This window comes from Amblyraja radiata, unplaced genomic scaffold (genome assembly GCF_010909765.2).
Source record: "Amblyraja radiata isolate CabotCenter1 unplaced genomic scaffold, sAmbRad1.1.pri S116, whole genome shotgun sequence".
In the NCBI taxonomy this organism is placed as follows: Eukaryota; Metazoa; Chordata; class Chondrichthyes; order Rajiformes; family Rajidae; genus Amblyraja; species Amblyraja radiata.
In genome coordinates, this window is record NW_022630102.1 from 1,593,994 (window position 1) to 1,614,283 (window position 20,290).

The following is a 20,290-nucleotide window of genomic DNA, read 5'->3' on the forward strand; positions in this document are numbered from 1 at the left end:
ACCGTTCTGCGACGTCTCCATCAAATACCAGGATCTCTGGTTTTCTGAGAGCAGAATCCATAGTAAAACATATAATGGAACCAAAACAAAAAACTATAATAAAAGCAATAGAATTAGTCAAGGAGTGAGTCCGACTTTTCTGACCACATGTTGGAATGACTTAACTCACGTGCAGTGACTAAGATCCAAATACTTTTATAAGCAATACGTAACTTCATCTTAACACACAACTCAAGGCTGGGGAAGAAAGGGAAAGGGGCTGTCTATTAAACCAGTGGATGGACCACAGTATGACATAGTATGAATGGCACTGATCTACACGCTCCCTCCGTGACTCCCTGGTCAATTCGTCCCTTCCCACCCAAACCACCCAAACCACCCCTCCCCTGGTACTGTTCCTTGCAACCTCAGGAAATGCTATATTTGTCGCTTCACCTCGCCCCTTGACTCCATCCAAGGACCTAAGCAGTATTTCCAGGTGCGGCAGAGGTTCACCTGCACCTCATCCAACCTCGTCTACTGCATCCGCTGCTCGAGGAGTCAACTGCTCTACATCGGTGAGACCAAGCGTAGGCTTGGCGATCGCATCGCCCAGCACCTCCGCACAGTTCGCAATAACCAACCTGATCTCCCGGTGGCTCAGCACTTCAACCCCCCCTCCCAATCCGTATCCGACCTTTCTGTCCTGGGCCTCCTCCATGGCCAGAGTGAAGCCGGCCGCAAATTGCAGGAGTAGCACCTCATATTTTACTTGGGCAGTTTACACCCCAGCGGTATGAACATTGACATCTCCAATTTCAGTTAGTCCTTTCTTTGTCCTTCCTTCCCTTCCCATCTCTCCCGCAGCCCACTGCCACCTTCTCGTCCTTTCTTCTTCCCGCCCCTCCGAGCCCCACAGTAATCTGAAGAAGGGTATCGACCCGAAACTTCACCTATTCCTTCGATCAATAGATGCTGCCTCACCCGCTGGGTTTCTCCGGCATTTTTGTCTACCTTCGATTTTCCAGCATCTGCAGTTCTTTCTTCAACTTTAATATTTGATACATTCTCTCCTCCCTTCATAATCAAATTACTAAGATTGGTTAGACCATGTCTCCCTCCCCTTCCTTTATCCCTCTCTCTCTGCCCTCTCCCTCTCTCGCTCTCTCTCTCTCCTCTTTCTCTCCCCACTATTTCTCTCCGCCTTCCTTCCACTTTATAAGAATACATTGACAATAATAAATAATAATTAAGTAATATTTTATAGCCCTCCACACCTCTCTACCCGCATTCTCTCGCCCCAATATCTCTCCTCTCTTCTCTCTCTCTCTATCTCTACCTCCTCTCACTCTCCCCTCCCTCTCTCTTCCCCTCCCATCCCTCTCTCCCTTCCCCTCCCATCTATCTCCCCCTCTTTCCTTTCACCCTCTCTCTCTTCTCTCTCCCCGTATCCCTCTCCTCCCCTCTCTCGTACTTCACCCCCTTTATATCCACTCTCTCCCCTGCCATTCTCCACCCTCACTCTCCCTCTCCCCCTCTCTCTCTACCCTCTCACCCCTCCCCTCTCTCTCGCCCTCTCTCTCTCTTTCTCTCCTCCTCTCTCTCTCGCACCCTGCCGCTCTCTCTCCCTCCCAACCCACTCCCCCTTTCCTCCATCTCTCTCCCCATCTCTGCCCTCCCTCTGCCCTTCTCTCCTTCACCCCCTTTATCTGTCTTCCCTCTCTGTCCCCTCTCTCTCCCCCTCTCTCCTCTTACTCTACCCCCTCCCTCTCTGTCCCCTCTCACCTTCTCCCCTCTCGCTCCCCTCTCCCTCTCTCCCACCTCTCTTTCGCTCTTCCTCTCTCCAACCCCTCCCTCTCTATCTCCTCTTTTCCCCCACTAATCCTCTCCGCCCTCTCTCTACTCCCTCTCCCCCTCTCCTCTCTCTCTTTCTCTCCTCCCCTCTCTCTATCCGCATCACTCTCTACCCTCTCTCTAACCCTCTCCCTCTCGACCTCTCTCTCTCCCACCCCTCTTTCCTCCCCCACTCTCTCTCTATCTATCTCCCTTATCTCTTCTTCTTCTTGCGTATGACATGCACAGCCTAAAGTTGTTGGACAATTTGATCTATTTGATCTTATTTGATTGTACTCGCCGGGTTGATTGCATTCGTCGAAACGGGGCGGACCACGTGAAGGTTGCAATCTCCCACCCACCCGTTCTCTCTCTACCTCTCTCTCTCTTGTTCTCTATCTCCGCTTATCTCTGTGCCCGCCCCCCCCCCCCCCCCCCCCCTCTCGCCCCCTCTCTCCTCTCTCCCTCTCCCCGTCTCTCTGATCTGAAACACCACCATCAGTGTAGATGATGACCATCATGTATACTCTGGTTAAGGGGGGTGGCGTGGTGATTTTTCGTGGATACAGTGAGGGTAAACGGCCATTTTCTCGTCCTCCGATGGGAGCAGGGCCTTGAAATAGGGCCGAAACTCTCGCTCTCCTCTCCCTGCTTCACTTTTACATCCCACGGTGGCTAACCATTTTAATCGCTCCTCGCGAGAAATGGATTGGTGATAGATGTGATGGCGAGCAGGAGGTGAGTTGGGGAAAAAGGAGAGAGACAGATAAGGAGTATAAAGATGAAAGGGAGTGATAGCTGAGAAGAAGAAAGGGGAAGAGATGGTGAACAATCAAAGGGAGGGTGGGAATACGAAGAGAGAAGGGAGTTCCGAGCGAGTGGGTTGGCACAAGGGAGAGAGGGAAGTGTCAGAGATATACAGAGAAACGGAGGGAGAGGCAGTGAGAGTGAGATGGGAGGGTGGGTTAAGGGGAGAGAGTTTGACAGAGATAGGGTGGAACGGAGAGTGTGAATAGAGAGGGTGGGAGAGAGAGTAGCAGTTCAGAGAGAGCACAGCAATAAGGATGCAGGGAGAGAGAAAGGGAGGTGGGTGATGTGCGGCATAATTTGCTGTTTTATTTAGGTTCAGGACAATTCTGAGGCGGCAACGTTTCTGTTTTCTGAGTCTTGTGTGTTTTGGGGTCGTTTCTCCCCAGCGGTGATGAAGGCAGAGAATGTTATCGTCCCAGGGCAAAGTCAGATCCATTCCAGGCAAACAAGGAGTGTATGGTTACCGGGGTCGCCGGTAGCGTTGGGTTGAGGTTACAACCAGAGGAGTCGCGATCACATCGTGTGGTGAAGCAGTTTGGATTGGGCAGTTTAGTCAGAGGTGAACTGTTGAAAATTCCTTTCCCTGTGGACAAAGGTCCCCCAGTCTACATTCAAACTGGGCACCAGAGGCCCAGAGAGGGTTCCTGGAATTTGGGATTGCCTTGCTGAGTGAAGTGGATTGCAGCGAATACGACATACAACATGAGGTGGAGAGTTGGACCTGATGGAGTTTGAAACAATATTCCCTTTGCTGGAACAATGCCGCCGCTCCCAATTTCCATCCCTCAATATCGCCACAATTCCCAGTCTTTGCAGTTTCTCAAACAATTCCCTGAATTATTCACAACCAGTCCCAGCGGGAATTTCACATGGCTGATGGCATCTGTTTGCGAATAATTTCAAACCCTCTATTTTAAAACTCTATTGAAACTTTACAGTCCCGGTGGAGATGGAACAAGGTATAAAATCTCCAGGAATGTTCTGCCCCCGCATTTAATTCCGAGAGACTGCCGGTAGCTCACGGGGACACGTTGCTGGGCAGAGAAAATGGGGGGACATGTTTATGAATATGTCAGGGCAGAGAAAATTTTGTACGTGATCATTGCGGCCGTTGGAGTCCCTGGTAAGTGAGCAGAACAATTCAAGTTTTATAACTCCGTGTGTTAACCGATGTTGACCTGATTCTGAGCATGTTACACGATTCCCAACTGATGATCGTTGTACAAGAATATGAGAAGTTTATCAATCCTTTCAGTGAAAAATTTTTGAATTAACGCTGTGATTTTTCATATTTTCAGACAGCTGAAACTAACCCTATTTTTCTCCCACTGCCGGGACCCACTAGAATGTTTGGATTGGGCATTTCTGTCAGAGGTGAACAGTTGAAAATTCCTTTCCCTGTGGACAAAGGTCCCCCAGTCTACCTTCAAACTGGGCATCAGAAGCCCAGAGAGGGTTCCTGGAATTTGGGATTGCCTTGCTGAGTGAAGTGGATTGCAGGGAATCCGATGTTGTTCGTGCCTTCAGTGGAACTTGCCCAGAGTTGTCCCAGTGCTCGGGACAGGCAGCTCACCGGGCCGGTGTGACTGGGGGGGTTTACATAGTGAAGTTCACTGTGTCTGAGTTATTGATCAGAGTGATCACCCGATCCCGTGGACACGTCTCATTGTGGAGTCCGTCACAGTCGGATTCCAACGCCTGTTGGTCAATAATTGGATCGATCTCCTGGACCAGTGGCCGCGGAGCTACCGATGTGTGTGTGTTGTTACCGAACTGAACTCACTGTGGAATGAATCCATTAACGGAGTCACTCTGCTGCCGGATTCTAAGTTGCCCCTGCCATCCCTCTGGAACCCTCCTCGTCCCCATCAGATGCCGTGTTCCCAGAGACCTGGTTAAACACGGCCGGTCACGGTTAAGTCTGTGAAACCGGCCCCATCAGAGACTGTGAGCAGGGTTAAATATAGAAAGGACCATTCCGACTATGGTAGCGGGTGGCTGCTCGTTCCCTCCCTGCCCTTTACCCAGACCGTCTCCTTATCTCTTCTCCCCTGAAGCAGGCAGGTCGGGCACAGTCGGAGCCGGGTCTGACATTGTTAAACTTGCAGCCGCGCACTGACTCCAACACTCCTGATCTTTAGCTGAAAGTCTAAACGCCGCCCTGGGTCCAATCACCCCGCCCCCCTCCGCAGCGGGAAACAGTCTGGACTAAACCCCGCCTTGGGACCACTGGTCCCATCTCCCTCCGCGGTTCAGACCTGCCTCTTGAACGCGTTCCGTCATGTATAACCCATCGCCAGAATGATTGTCCAATCCGCCTCTTGTGATCGTTCTGTCATAGACACATAGACACATAGAAAATAGGTGCAGGAGTAGGCCATTCGGCCCTTCGAACCTGCACCGCCATTCCATATGATCATGGCTGATCATCCAACTCAGTATCCTGTACCTGTCTTCTCTCCATTCCCCCTGATCCCTTTAGCCACAAGGGCCGCATCTCACTCCCTCTGGCCTCAACTACCTTCTGTGGCAGAGAATTCCACAGATTCACCACTCTCTCTGTAAAAAATGATTTTCTCATCTCGGTCCCAAAAGACATTCCACTTATGCTTAAACTGTGACCCCTTGTTCTGGACTTCCCCAACATCGGGAATAATCTTCCTGCATCTAGCCTGTCCAAACCCTTAATATCCCCCCCCCCCCCCCCCAATGTTCTAAATTCTAGCGAGTATTCTGTCTGGTGTGCACTTCCCCCGGGGTCCCTGGTCCCAAACCATAGTGTCTGAGAGTCATGGGGCCATGGAGCACGGTAACATCTCCGGCCCTGTAAATGGATAGGGCAGGTTGAGAGGGATATCGGCCAAACACGGGCAGATGGGACTGGGATAGAAGTCTCCAATGCAATATGACCCTTCTATCCCAGTCCACCTGCCCGTGTTTGGCCCATATCCCTCTCAATCTGCCCTATCCATTTACAGGTCTAAATGTTTCTTAAACGTTGCAATTGTAGATGCCGCTGTCACCTTGTTCATTACACCCACCATATTGTGTGTGTGTGTGTGTGTGTGGGGGGGGGGGGGGGGGGGGGTTAGTGGACTATTGTGCGATACTTGCACGCTATGTCTGACTTTACTCATAGAGGAACAGTCACAAATTGTCATGTCAATCAAACAAGTCGGTTTAATAAAGCCTTATAACCATATAACCATATAACAATTACAGCACGGAAACAGGCCATCTCGGCCCTACAAGTCCGTGCCGAACAATTATTTTCCCTTAGTCCCACCTGCCAGCACTCATACCATAACCCTCCATTCCCTTCTCATCTATATGCCTATCCAATTTATTTTAAAATGATACCATCGAGACTGCCTCCACCACTTCCACTGGAAGCTCATTCCACACCGCTACCATCTCTGAGTAAAGAAGTCCCCCTCATGTTACCCCTAAACTTATGTCCCATAATTCTGAAGTCATGTCCTCTTGTTTGAATCTTCCCTATTCTCAAAGGGAAAAGCTTGTCCACATCAACGCACCAACATCGATGCACTTTGACAAACACTCTGAAAGACCCCACACTCACTTCCTACCCTCTATCACCCCCTCTCCCCCTCTACCCCCGTGTCTCTCTCCCGCTTTTCTCTCTCCACGCTTTCTTTACCCCCGCTCTCTCCCCCTCTCCCCTCTCTATCTCACTGTCCCCTCCCTCCATCTCCCCCCCCCTTTCTCCACCGTCTCTTTGCCCTCTCCCTTTCTGTGTCTCCATCCCCCTTCTCTCTCACCTCTCCCTCTCTAACCCCCTCGCTCTCTCTTCCCATCTCTCTCCCCTCTCTCGGTCTCCTCGCTCTCACCCGCCTCTCTCTGTCCCCTCCCTCTTTCTCTCGTGATTTTCTCCCCTCCGCTGAGGAGGTAAAAGTGAAACAGACCTCAAACATTCGCCCTCCTCTCCCTGCATCCCATTTTACTTGAGATAGAGCGCAGAAAGAGGCCCTTCGGCCCACCGAGTATGTGCCGACTAGCGATTGCCCGTTCACACACTAGTTGAGTTTAGAGATACAACGCGGAAATTAATCTAATATTTGATGCACTCGCTCCCCTCTTTCACTCCCCGCTCTCTCTCTCTCTATTCCGCTCACCGCAACTCTCTCTCTTCGTCTTTGACTAAATAAATTAAACTAAGTTAAACTAAAAGCTAAACCCCCCCCCCCCCAACTCTCCCCACGTTATTATAAAACATTTACAAAAATTAACTAAATTAATATTTGATGCCCTCTCGCCGCATGGATCAATCTCGTGAACCTACGCTTCACTGCATCTTTTATAATTTTATATGTTTCTATAAGATATCCGCTCATACTTCCAAACTCCAGTGAATACAAGCCTAGTCTTTTCAATCTTTCCTCATATGACAGTCCCGCCATCCCAGGGATCAATCTCGTGAACCTACGCTGCTCTGCCTCAATCACAAGGATGTCCTTCCTCAAATTAGGTGACCAAAACTGTACACAATACTCCAGATGTGGTCTCAACAGAACCCTATACAACTGCAGAATAACCACTTTACTACTATACTGAAATCCTCTTGTTATGAAGGCCAACATCCCATTAGCTTTCTTCACTGCCTGCTGTACCTACACGCAAAATTTCAGTGACCGGTGTACAAGGACACCTAGGTCTCGCAGTACCTCCCCCTTACCTAACCTAACCCCATTGAGTTAATAATCTGTCCCATTTTTTTTGCCACGAAAGTGGATGACCTCACATTTATCTATATTATACTGCATCTGCCACGCATCTGCCCACTCACTCAACCTGTCCAGGTCACCCTGCAACCTCCTAACATCCTCTTCACAGCTCACACTACCACCCAGGCGTTGTGTCATCCACAAACCCGCTAGTGTTGCTCCTAATTCCCTCTTCCAAATCATTAATATATATGGTGAACAGTTGCGGCCCCAACACGGAGCCTTGCGCCATACCACTCGCCACTGCCTGCCATTATGAAAAGGACACATTCACTCCTACACTTTGCTTCCGGTCTGCCAACCGATTTTCTATCCATGTCAACACCCTACCCCCAATACCATGTGCTCTAATATTAGTCACAAGTCTCCCGTGCGGGACCTTATCAAAGGCTTTCTGAAAGTCTCGATACACTACACGCACTGGCACCCCTTCATCCATTTTACTTGTCACATCCTCAAAAAAATCCAGAAGATTAGTCAAGCATGATTTCCCTTTCATAAATCCATGTTGACTTGGACTAATCATTTTACTGCTATCCAAATGCCCCATTATTACCTCTTTAATAATTGACTCAGCATCTTTCCCATCACCGAAGTCAGGCTAACTGGTCTGTAATTCCCCGTTTTCTCTCTCGCTCAATTCTTGAAAAGTGGGATAACATTAGCTATCCTCCAATCCACAGGAACTGATCCTGAATCTATTGAACATTGGAAGATGATCACCAATGCATCCACTGTTTCTAGAGCCACCTCCCTGAGGACCCTGGGATGCAGACCATCGGGTCCAAGGAATTTATAATCTTTCAGTCCCATTAACCTACACAATACTATTTATCGCTTAATGAAAATTTATTTCAGTTCCTCTAGCCCCTTAGATCCTCTGTCCTCCAGTACATCTGGGCGATTGTTTGTGTCTTCCTTAGTGAATACAGATACGAAGTACCTATTAAACTCTTCTGCCATTTCCTTGTTGCCCATAATAATTTCACAACTGTCTGCCTTCAAGGGACCCACATTTGACTTTGACGGTGTGGTGGAGGGGAGTGTGTGGGGTGGGGTGTTTGAGGTAGAAGGGGGGGGGGGCGGTTGTGGGGACCGGTGATGTGTGAGGCAGGGGGGTTGTGGGGGAAGTTGGGTTTGTTGGGGATGGGCGGTGTGTGGGGAATGGGGTGGGGGTGTGGGGGAGGGGGCGGTGTGTGGGCAAGGGTGTGTGTGTGGGGGGGAGGGTGTGTGGGGGGTGGGGTTGGGCGAGTGAGAATGGGTGAGAAAGGGTCAGCGGGTTTTGTGGGTTGAGGCTCACGGCTCCGGCTCCGACCGCGCTCACTGGCTCCAATACTCGGCTCCGTAATTACTCACCAGAATCCGTCTTCGGACTCACTCAGCGGCTCTCGTCTCCGGCGCCTGTCGCACTCTGCGGCTCCCAGCCCTGGCTGCAAACATCGGCAACCGGCTCGTCGTGGTGGTCGCCAACGCCAGCGAACACAGCCCCCGCTCGCGAACACAGCCCCAGCCCCACGCTCTGCTCACCCCGCTTCTTCAGCTTTTTTTCTCGCCGCCGGTGTTTCTCAAAGGGTGCCGGAAGGGGCGTCGACATCCCGGTGAATAATAGACCTTAAACGTTTCTAATATCTCACCGATTGGAACAATACTTGATGCACTTACAGCTCAGGAGAATAGCGAGTAAGGTGGCGAAAATTCGTAGCGCTATCGGGTCCCATTTTTTGCGCAAAATTGAAAACAACGCAAACCGGAAGAGGACAAGATGATAGTTTTATAAGTCTATAGATAAATAATCTCGCGTCCTGCCTCGTTCTTTGACGGACAGCACCGTGTCCGTTACCATGTAATCTATTCTCTTACTGCATGGGGACACCATTTTGGGCCGTGATTTCTTGGTGGCCCCGCGCGCACGCACGCAGACACACACACGCGAGGCTTCGGCCGTGGGGTCCTGTGGACGGTAACATCGAGAGCTGACCTGGTTGGTGACCGATTCCGAATTACAGCAACAGCAGCTTCGTCCGGCCAGAAACGTGGGACTTGAATCGGCCCATTTGTGGGGCCCTTCATCGCCCGGCGCGGCTTAAAATCCGCCGGCGGCAGCTTCAACATCTGGACCCTCGATAGTCTCGACACAGCAGTTTGATCTTAAACCGCGCCAGGCGACGAAACGCCCCGCGAACGGGCCGATTCAATCCCTAGAACAGGTCTGATACTCGCTTGAATCTTTCAAAAGCTACAATGTGATCAATAACACCAAAGCAAATAAAACTGAAGCAAACAGAAGAACCAACTTTAGAGGGGGAAGAGAGAGAGAGAAATTGGGGGGGAAAGTACTAAATAACATGTGTGACCGTGAATGATGGAATTACATGCAACGCAGCCAGGAAACCCGTTCGACCCGTTTGAATCTCTCCCATCCACCAATACATCCAATTAGTTCGAATGGTAATGGCATCCGAATCAGACAGCTTTAAGAAATTCTCCTTCAATACCTTCTCTAAAACTTGAAGGTCAAAAGGCAATTGGTGACACATCGCGTTAATACGATGTTAATAGGAACATTTAACACGCGCTTAATAGTGACTGGCTTGCTGAAAGCGGCGCTTTTAACAGATTTAAAATGGGAGAGCAAATGGGGGAACACTGTTCATAACTGAATGTCTTATTTCAATATTGTGAAATACATATAGGAAGGCGCTTCAGATGTATAGATCCAGCTAGAGTAACATGTATGTCTTCACGAGGCTGTAATTGTATCACAAGCCTCTAATCGGTTCCCATGAGATAAATGAATAGTGTGCGTGCAAGCAGCAGAGAGATTTCATTAATATAATATTGTTTTCGCATATGGCTATTTCAGTTTCTCAAATAAAACGTTCATAGCTTTAGTGTTGTTTCGTTTGAGTCTCACTGAGGCTCAAATGACAATAAATTTGTATTGTATTGTATTAATAATAATAATAATAATGGATGGGATTTATATAGCGCCTTTCTAATACTCAAGGCGCTTTACAGTTAAGAGCATCGAAGGAGCGCAATTGCTGAGCGTGTTTTCACATATTATGTAAAGACAAAGAGGTAAGGCCAATTATTTTGCTGTATTTTGAGTGAAATAGCTGATCCGGGCCTTCGTGTAGTGACAGTTCTGAAATCGTGACCACAACTTTGTTATTTCAATATAGATAATGAAAAACAAGGATTAGATCAGGAATGGCTTAAAAATGGCCAGGCCAAACCACTTATAACATTGAAGGGCCTAGCAGAGTGTTATTGAGGTCATGTGCTTGCACGAAGTTATATATCTGCATAGTTGGGAGCATTAAAGCATAAAATGCTTAGGATCAACGTGTATTTGGGACGGTGAAGCGCTGGCCGTAACAAAAACCGGGATCCGTCATGCTACACCAGTCATTAAAAGTAGGGATGCAGGTGCAGCAGGCAGTGAAGAAAGCATGTTACCATTCATAGCAAAAGGATTTGATTATAGGAGCAGGGAGGTTCTACTGTAGTCGTACAGGGTCTTGGTGAGACAAAACCTGGAGTATTGCGTACAGTTTTGGTCTCCTAATCTGAGGAAAGACATTCATGCCGTAGAGGGAGTACAGAGAAGGTTCACCAGACTGATTCCTGGGATGTCAGGACTTTCATATTAAGAAATACTGGATAGACTCGGCTTGTACTCGCTAGAATTAAGAAGAGTGAGGGGTGATCTTACAGAAACTTACAACATTCTTAAGTGGTTGGACAGGCTAGATGCAGGAAGATTGTTCCCGATATTGGGGACGTCCAGAAAAAGGGATAACAGTTTAAGGATAAGGGGGAAATCTTTTAGGACCGAGATGAGAAAAACATTTTTTCACACAGAGAGTGGTGAATCTGTGGAATTCGCTGCCACATAAGGTAGTTGAGGCCAGTTCATTGGCTATATTAAAGAGGGAGTTAGATGTGGCCCTTGTGGCTATAGGGATCAGGGGATATGGAGAGAAGGCAGGTACATGCTACTGAGTTGGAAGATCAGCCATGATCATATTGAATGGCGGTGCAGGTTGGAAGGGCCGAATGGCCTACTCCTGCACCTATTTTCTATGTTTCTAACCTGGTTCGACCCATTTAAGGTTGGTCACAGAGTAGAACAGAGGCGAGTAATACCTGCAGAAATTAACGAATGCAGGGATAGGCCATTCGGCCCTTCGAGCCATTATGACTGATCATCCAAAATCAGTACCCCATTCCTGCTTTTTCCCCACATCCCTTGACTCCTTTAGCCCCGAGATGCTAAATTTAACTCTCTCTTGAAAACAACCAGTGAATTGTACTCCGCTGCCTTCTGTGGTAGAGAATTCCACAGATTCACAACTCTGTGAATTTTTTCGCTCATATCAGCCCTAAACGGCATACCCCTTATTCTTAAACTGTGACCCCTGGTTCTGGACTCCCCCAAAATTACGAATCATTTCCTGCATCTACCTGTCCACTCCTCTATGAATTTTAGATTTCTATAAGATCCCCTCTCTATCTAAATTCAAGTAAATACAAGCCCAGTCGACCCATTCTTTCATCATACATCAGGATGGCGCCCTGTCATCCTGGGAATTAACCCGGTGAACCTACGCCAAAATTGCAAACAATACCCCTGGTCTCACCAGGGCCCTGTATAACTGCAATAGGACCTCCTTGCTCCTAAACTTAAAAATGTTCTCGCAATGAAGGCCAACATTAGACCCACCATTGGCTTTCTTCATTGCCTGTTGTACTTGCATGCTTACTTTCAGTGACTGATGTACAAGCACACCCAGGTCCCATTGCGCCCCCCCCCCCTTCTAATCTGACATCATTCAGATAATTATCTGACTCCCTGTTATTGCCTCCAAACTGAATAACCTCACACTTATCTACATAGAGTGCCCTCCATAATGTTTGCGACAAACACACATCATTCGCTGTAGAAGAGAAGAAGACCATAAATGACTGCCGGGACAAGTGGAGTGAAGAAGTTGGCAATGACTGGTGACATTCCGATAAATCCGAAGGTAATTTAGATGTACCAGGGATTTAGATTCTTAGATCTCTGGGATCTGTTTTGGGGTAAGGGGGAACTGTACAAAAGGGACGGATTGCATCTTAACAGGAGGGGGACCAGCATTCTGGCAGGCAGGTTTGCCACTGCTACACGGTTGGTTTTAAACTGAATAAGGGGGGTGGGGTGTCGAATGGTATAGTTGAGGATGGAGTTAAAGGGAAAGGGTTTCTTAAATGTGTGAGCGTAGAGACAGAGGGGAGTAAAATGAGGGTAGAAGCAATAGGTAGCAAGGTGAAATGTGGCAGGCAGACACATCCAGGGCAAAAATCAAAAAGGACCACATTTCAACATAATAGTATAAGGGGTAAGAGCGTTGTAAAAACACACTTGAAGGCTTTGTGTCTCAATGCAAGGAGAATTCGTAATAAGGTGGATGAGTTGAATGTGCAGATAGCTATTAATGACTATGATATAGTGGGGATCACGGAGACATGGCTCTAGGGTGGCCAAGGCTGGGAGCTGAACATCCAGGGATATTCAATATTCAGGAGGGATAGACAGAAAGGGAAAGGAGGTGGGGTAGGATTGCTGGTTAGAGAGCAGATTAACGCAATAGAAAGGAAGGACATTAGCTTGGAGGATGTGGAATCGATATGGGTAGAGCTGCGAAACACTAAGGGGCAGAAAACTCTAGTGGGAGTTGTGTTCAGGCCACCTAACAGTAGTAGTGGAGTTGGGGATGGCATCAAACAGGAAATTAGAAATGCGTGCAACAAAGGTAAAACAGTTATAATGGGTGACTTCAATCTACATATAGATTGGGTGAATGAAATTGGCAAGGGTGCTGAAGAAGTGGATTTCTTGGAATGTATGCGGGAAAGGTTTCTAAACCAACATGTAAAGGAACCAACGAGAGAGCAGGCTATTCTAGATTGGGTATTGAGTAATTAGGAAGGGTTAGTTAGCAGTCTTGTTGTGCGTGCCCCTTGGGCAAGAGTGACCATAATATGGTTGACGGTGGATATGCAATGGAATGCCCGAAAACTGCATGGATGCCCGACAACAATTGTTCATCCCAGTTTGGCAAAAAAATAATTCAGGGAAGGTAGTGCATCCGTGAATAACAAGGGAAATCAGGGATAGTATCAAAACAAAAGATGATGCGTACAAATTAGCCAGAAAAGGCAGACTACCAGAGGACTGGGAGAAATTCAGAGACCAGCAAAGGAGGACAAAGGGCTTAATTAGGAAAGGGGAAATAGATTATGAAAGAAAACTGGCAGGGAACATAAAAAACTGACTGCAAAAGCTTTTATAGATATGTGAATAGAAAACGATTAGTTAAAACAAATGTAGGTCCCTTGCAGTCAGAAACAGGTGAATTGATCATGGGGAACAAGGACATGGCAGACCAATTGAATAACTACTTTGGTTCTGTCTTCACTAAGGAAGACATAAATAATCTGCCGGAAATAGCAGGGGACCGGGGGTCAAATGAGATGGAGGAACTGAGTGAAATCCAGGTTAGCCGGGAAGTGGTGTTAGGTCAATTGAATGGATTAAAGGCCGAGAAATCCCCAGGGCCAGATAGGCTGCATCCCAGAGTACTTATCGAAGTAGCCCCAGAAATAGTGGATGCGTTAGTGATAATTTTTCAAAACTCTTTAGATTCTGGAGTAGTTCCTGAGGATTGGAGGGTAGCTAATGTAACCCAACTTTTTAAAAAGGGAGGGAGAGAGAAAACGGGGAATTACAGGCCAGTTAGTCTAACGTCGGTAGTGGGGAGACTGCTAAACTCAGCTATTAAAGATGGGATAGCAGCACATTTGGAAAGTGGTGAAATCATTGGACAAATTCAGCATGGATTTATGAAAGTTAAAACATGTCTGACGAATCTTATAGAATTTTTCGAGGATGTAACTAGTAGAATGGATAAGGGAGAACCAGTGGATGTGTTATATCTGGACTTTCGGAAGGCTTTCGACAAGGTCCCACATAAGAGATTAGAATACAAACTGAAAGCACACGGTATTGGGGGTTCAGTATTGATGTGGATAGAGAACTGGCTGGCAGACAGGAAGCAAAGAGTAGGAGTAAACGGGTCCTTTTCACAATGGCAGGCAGTGACTAGTGGGGTACCGCAAGGCTCAGTGCTGGGACCCCAGCTATTTACGATATATATTAATGATTTGGACGAGGGAATTGAATGCAACATCTCCAAGTTTGCGGATGACACGAAGCTGGGGGGGGGGGGGCAGTGTTAGCTGTGAGGAGGATGCTAGGAGGCTGCAAGGTGACTTGGATGGGTTGGGTAAGTGGCAGATGCAGTATAATGTGGATACATGTGAGGTTATCCACTTTGGTGGCAAAAACAGGAACGTGGACTATTATCTGAATGGAGGCCGATTAGGAAAGGGGGAGATGCAACGAGACCTGGGTGTCATGGTACACCAGAAATTAAAGGTACGCATGCAGGTGCAGCAGGCAGTGAAGAAGGCGAATGGTATGTTAGCATTCATAGCAAAAGGATTTGAGTATAGGAGCAGGGAGGTTCTACTGCAGTTGTACATGGTCTTGGTAAGACCACACCTGGAGTATTGCGTACAGTTTTGGTCTCCTAATCTGAGGAAATACATTCTTGCCATAGAGGGAGTACAGAGAAGGTTCACCAGACTGATTCCTGGGATGTCAGGACTTTCATATGAAGAAAGACTGGATAGACTCGGTTGACTAGAATTTCGAAGATTGAGGGGGGATCTTATAGAAACTTACAACATTCTTAAGGGGTTGGACAGGCTAGATGAAGGAAGATTGTTTCCGATGTTGGCGAAGTCCAGAACAAGGGGTCACAGTTTAAGGATAAGGGGGAATCTTTTAGGACCGAGATGAGGAAAACGTTTTTCACACAGAGAGTGGTGAATCTCTGGAATTCTCTGCCACAGAAGGTAGTTGAGGCCAGTTCATCAGCTATATTTAAGAGGGAGTTAGATGTGGCCCTTGTGGCTAAAGGGATCAGGGGGTATGGAGAGAAGGCAGGTACAGGATACTGAGTTGGATGATCAGCCATGATCATATTGAATGGCGGTGCAAGCACGAAGGGCCGAATGGGCTCCTGCACCTATTTTCCATGTTTCTATGTACATTAGGGGCAAATGCGTGATTATGTGAAGAAATGAAAACAAAATGAAATATATGTGTTCCCCCACAAAGCCCCTCTCCCCCCGTTGTGCAAGAATTATCCGTTGTACTATTCTCCGTTGTACAAGAATATGTGAAGCGTATCAATCCTCTGAGTGATTTTTTTAAATTGTACTAACGATGTGATTTTTCTGAATTTCAGACAGCTGCAACTAACCCAGCTGCAACTAACCTGCCGGGGCCGACTAGAATGTTGTTCGTGCCTTCAGTGGGACCACAGTTGTCCCAGTGCTCGGGACAGGCAGCTCTCCAGGCCGGCGTGACTGGGAAGGGTTTACATTGTGAAGTTCACTGTGTCTGAGTTATTTATCAGAGTGAACACCCGCTCGCGTGGACACGTCTCACTGTTGAGACGGTCACATTCGGATCCCACCGCTTGCTGGTCAATACTTGGATCCATTTCTTGGACCAGTGGCCGCAGATCTACCGACGTGTGTTGTTACTGAACTGAACTCACTGTGGAATGCATCCATTAACGAAGCCTCTCTGCTGCCGGATTCTAAGTTGTCCTTGCCTTCCCTCTGGAAGCCTCCTCGTCCCTATCAGATGCCGAGTTCCCAGAGCCCTGGTAAAACGCGACCGGTCACGGTTAAGTCTGTGAAACCGGCCCCATCAGAGACAGTGAGCAGGGTTAAATATAGAAAGGACCATTGCCTCTATTGGAGCGGGTGGCTGCTCGTTACCTCCCCGCCCGTCGCCTTATCTCTTCTCCCCTGAAGCAGGCAGGTCGGGCACAGACGGAGCCGGGTCTGACATTGTTAAACTTGCAGCCGCGCACCGACTCAACACTCCTGATCTTTAGCTGAAAGTCGAGCCGGTGTTCAGCCCCGGAGAATGTGTTCAGTAAATGCCCAGTGTCCGTTCCCTTCTCTTTCCGCAGTGAATTGAGTGGCGATTGTGATCCTGTCCCGGGGAAAATGCGGCCTCTTCACCTGCACCACTCGCTACTGGTGGCTTTCGCAGCGGCCGATCTACTGAGCCTGATCACCGAGGTCATTTTGTAACAGATCATATATCATTACTTTAGATGGAGTTTCCTGTCCATCACCCCTGTGTGCAGCGTTATCGATGTACTGGCATTTGCTGCTACAGACTGTTTTGTGCGGTTCACCGTCACTTTCACCTTTGATCGGTTCGTCGCTATTTGTTACCAGAAGCTGAAAACTAAATACTGCAGCGGGAAAACTGCGGCTGCGGTTCTCGCAACAGCCGGCGTTCAGTTCTGTCTTAAAAACGTTCCCCGCTACTTCACACAGAAACCCCGGACAATCATCGACAATGTCGGATGTTGGATATGCAATGGAAGACATTTAAAGACTGCATGGATGAACTACAAACATTATTCATCCCAGTTTGGCAAAAGAATAAATCAGGGAAGGTAGTGCATCCGTGGATAACAAGGGAAATCAGGGATAGTATCAAAGCGAAGGATGATGCGTACAAATTAGCCAGAAAAAGCAGCATACCGGAGGACTGGCAGAAATTCAGAGACCAGCAGAGGAGGACAACGGGCTTAATTAGGAAAGGAAAAATAGATTATGAAAGAAAACTGGCAGGCAACATAAAAACTGACTGCAAAAGTTTTTATAGATATGTGAAAAGAAAAAGATTAGTTAAAACAAATGTAGGTCCCTTGCAGTCAGAAACAGGTGAGTTGATCATGGGGAACAAGGATATGGCGGACCAATTGAATAACTACTTTGGTTCCGTCTTCACTAAGGAAGACATAAATAATCTGCCGGAAATAGCAGGGGACCGCGGGTCAAAGGAGTTGGAGGAATTGAGTGAAATCCAGGTTAGCCGGGAAGTGGTGTTGGGTAAATTAAATGGATTAAAGGCCGATAAATCCCCAGGGCCAGACAGGCTGCATCCCAGAGTACTTAAGGAAGTAGCTCCAGAAATAGTGGATGCATTAGTAATAATCTTTCAAAACTCTTTAGATTCTGGAGTAGTTCCTGAGGATTGGCGGGTAGCAAACGTAACCCCACTTTTTAAGAAGGGAGGGAGAGAGAAAACGGGGAATTACAGACCAGTTAGTCTAACATCGGTAGTGGGGAAAATGCTAGAGCCAGTTATTAAAGATGGGATAGCAGCACATTTGGAAAGTGGTGAAATCATTGGACAAAGTCAGCATGGATTTACAAAAGGTAAATCATGTCTGACGAATCTTATAGAATTTTTCGAGGATGTAACTAGTAGCGTGGATAGGGGGGAACCAGTGGATGTGGTGTATCTGGACTTCCAGAAGGCTTTCGACAAGGTCCCACATAAGAGATTAGTTTACAAACTTAAAGCACACGGCATTGGGGGTTCAGTATTGATGTGGATAGAGAACTGGCTGTCAAACAGGAAGCAAAGAGTAGGAGTAAACGGGTCCTTTTCACAATGGCAGGCAGTGACTAGTGGGGTACCGCAAGGCTCAGTGCTGGGACCCCAGCTATTTACAATATATATTAATGATCTGGATGAGGGAATTGAAGGCAATATCTCCAAGTTTGCGGATGACACTAAGCTGGGGGGCAGTGTTAGCTGTGAGGAGGATGCTAGGAGACTGCAAGGTGACTTGGATAGGCTGGGTGAGTGGGCAAATGTTTGGCAGATGCAGTGTAATGTGGATAAATGTGAGGTTATCCATTTTGGTGGCAAAAACAGGAAAGCAGACTATTATCTAAATGGTGGCCGACTAGGAAAAGGGGAGATGCAGCGAGATCTGGGTGTCATGGTACACCAGTCATTGAAAGTGGGCATGCAGGTGCAGCAGGCAGTGAAGAAAGCGAATGGTATGTCAGCTTTCACAGCAAAAGGATTTGAGTATAGGAGCAGGGAGGTTCTACTGCAGTTGTACAGGGTCTTGGTGAGACCACACCTGGAGTATTGCGTACAGTTTTGGTCTCCAAATCTGAGGAAGGACATTATTGCCATGGAGGGAGTGCAGAGAAGGTTCACCAGACTGGTTCCAGGGATGTCAGGACGGTCTTATGAAGAAAGACTGGATAGACTTGGTTTATACTCTCTAGAATTTAGGAGATTGAGAGGGGATCTTATAGAAACTTACAAAATTCTTAAGGGGTTGGACAGGCTAGATGCAGGAAGATTGCTCCCGATGTTGGGGAAGTCCAGGACAAGGGGTCACAGCTTAAGGATAAGGGAGACATCCTTTAAAACCGAGATGAGAAGAACTTTTTTCACACAGAGAGTGGTGAATCTCTGGAACTCCCTGCCACAGAGGGTAGTCGATGCCAGTTCATTGGCTATATTTAAGAGGGAGTTAGATGTGGCCCTTGTGGCTAAGGGGATCAGAGGGTATGGAGAGAAGGCAGGTACGGGATACTGAGTTGGATGATCAGCCATGATCATATTGAATGGCGGTGCAGGCTCGAAGGGCCGAATGACCTACTCCTGCACCTAATTTCTATGTTTCTATGTTTCTATGTCCAGTGGTTCTGTGACATGGTGGCCAGTTATTACACTGATCGCGGGAGGCTGGCATATGACTGGCTCGACATGGTTTTAACTCCGCTCCGCCGTTTTGCTGTAATCCTGCTGCTCAACGCTCTGACAGTCCGGCACATTTTAGTGGCCAGTCGGGTCCGTAAGGGGCTGAGCGGTGAGAGCAAGGGGAAGAACCGCGGTGACGCGGAGATGGAGAGCAGGAGGAGGTCTGTGGTTCTACTCTTCACCATCTCCGGCAGCTTCATCCTCCTGTGGCTGACGGTGATTGTATTCTTCGTCTATTATCAGATCACAGGAATAGGAAATGATATGAATGATTCTGTATGGATCTGTGCCTACGTCGGGTATTTGCTGAGGAATGTCAGCTGCTGCACGAACACGTTTATTTATGCGGCGACCCAGCCCAGGTTCAGGAAGCAGGTGAAGAGCGCGGTGAAATATCCGCTCACCTTAATGTTTCGGCTCATTAATAAACCCGCGCCCTGAGCCCATCGCAGTGGCGGTAAAATCCACACTGGGACCACTGGTCCCATCTCCCTCCGCGGTTCAGATCTGCCTCTTGAACGTGATCCGTCTGGTATACCCAACCCCAGAATGTTTGTCCATTCTCCCACCAATGACTTGACCGTCTGGTGTGCCCTTCCCCCGTGGTCCCCTGTCCCGTACCATAGTGTCTGAGTGTCATGGGGCCACGGAGCACGATAACATCTCCGGCCCAACTCGTCCTCTCCAATGCATTATGACCCCTCTATCCCAGTCCCACCTGCCCGTGTTTGGCCCATATCCCTCTCAACCTGCCGTATCCATTTGCAGGTCTAAATGTTTCTTAAACGTTGCAATAGTAGATGCCGCTGTCACCTCGTTCATTACACCCGCCGTCTTGTGTGTAGGGGGGGGGGGGGGTTAGTGGTTTATTGTGCGATACTTGTACGCTATGTCTGACTTTATTCAGAGAGGAACAGGCACAAAGTGGCGTGTCAATCTAACAAGCCTTATCGATGCGCTTTGAAAAACACTCTGAAAGACCCCACACTCACTCCTCCCTGTCTCCCCTCTATCACCCCCTCACCACCCTCCCTATCCCTCCTTTCCTACTCGGCCTCTCTCCCCCCTCTACGCCTCTCCCCCTCTCACCCCCTCAATACTCTTGTCTCTCTCCCGCTTTTCTCTCACCCCCTCTCTCTTCCCTTCTACCGCCCCTCTCTCCCCACTCATTATAATACATTTACAACAATGAATTAAATTAGTA

At 48.0% G+C, this 20,290-nt stretch overlaps 1 long non-coding RNA gene across 1 annotated transcript; it reads right to left on the bottom strand.

The window, feature by feature from the left end:
* Window positions 1-2,428: 2,428 nt before the first annotated feature.
* On the bottom strand, window positions 2,429-19,996 carry LOC116969159. The gene is made up of 4 exons (XR_004410653.1): window positions 19,985-19,996; window positions 15,166-15,168; window positions 3,361-3,368; window positions 2,429-2,468 (listed from the first exon to the last, which is right to left on the bottom strand). It is a non-coding gene; the product is annotated as an uncharacterized LOC116969159 (long non-coding RNA).
* Between the last annotated feature and the right edge of the window lie 294 nt (window positions 19,997-20,290).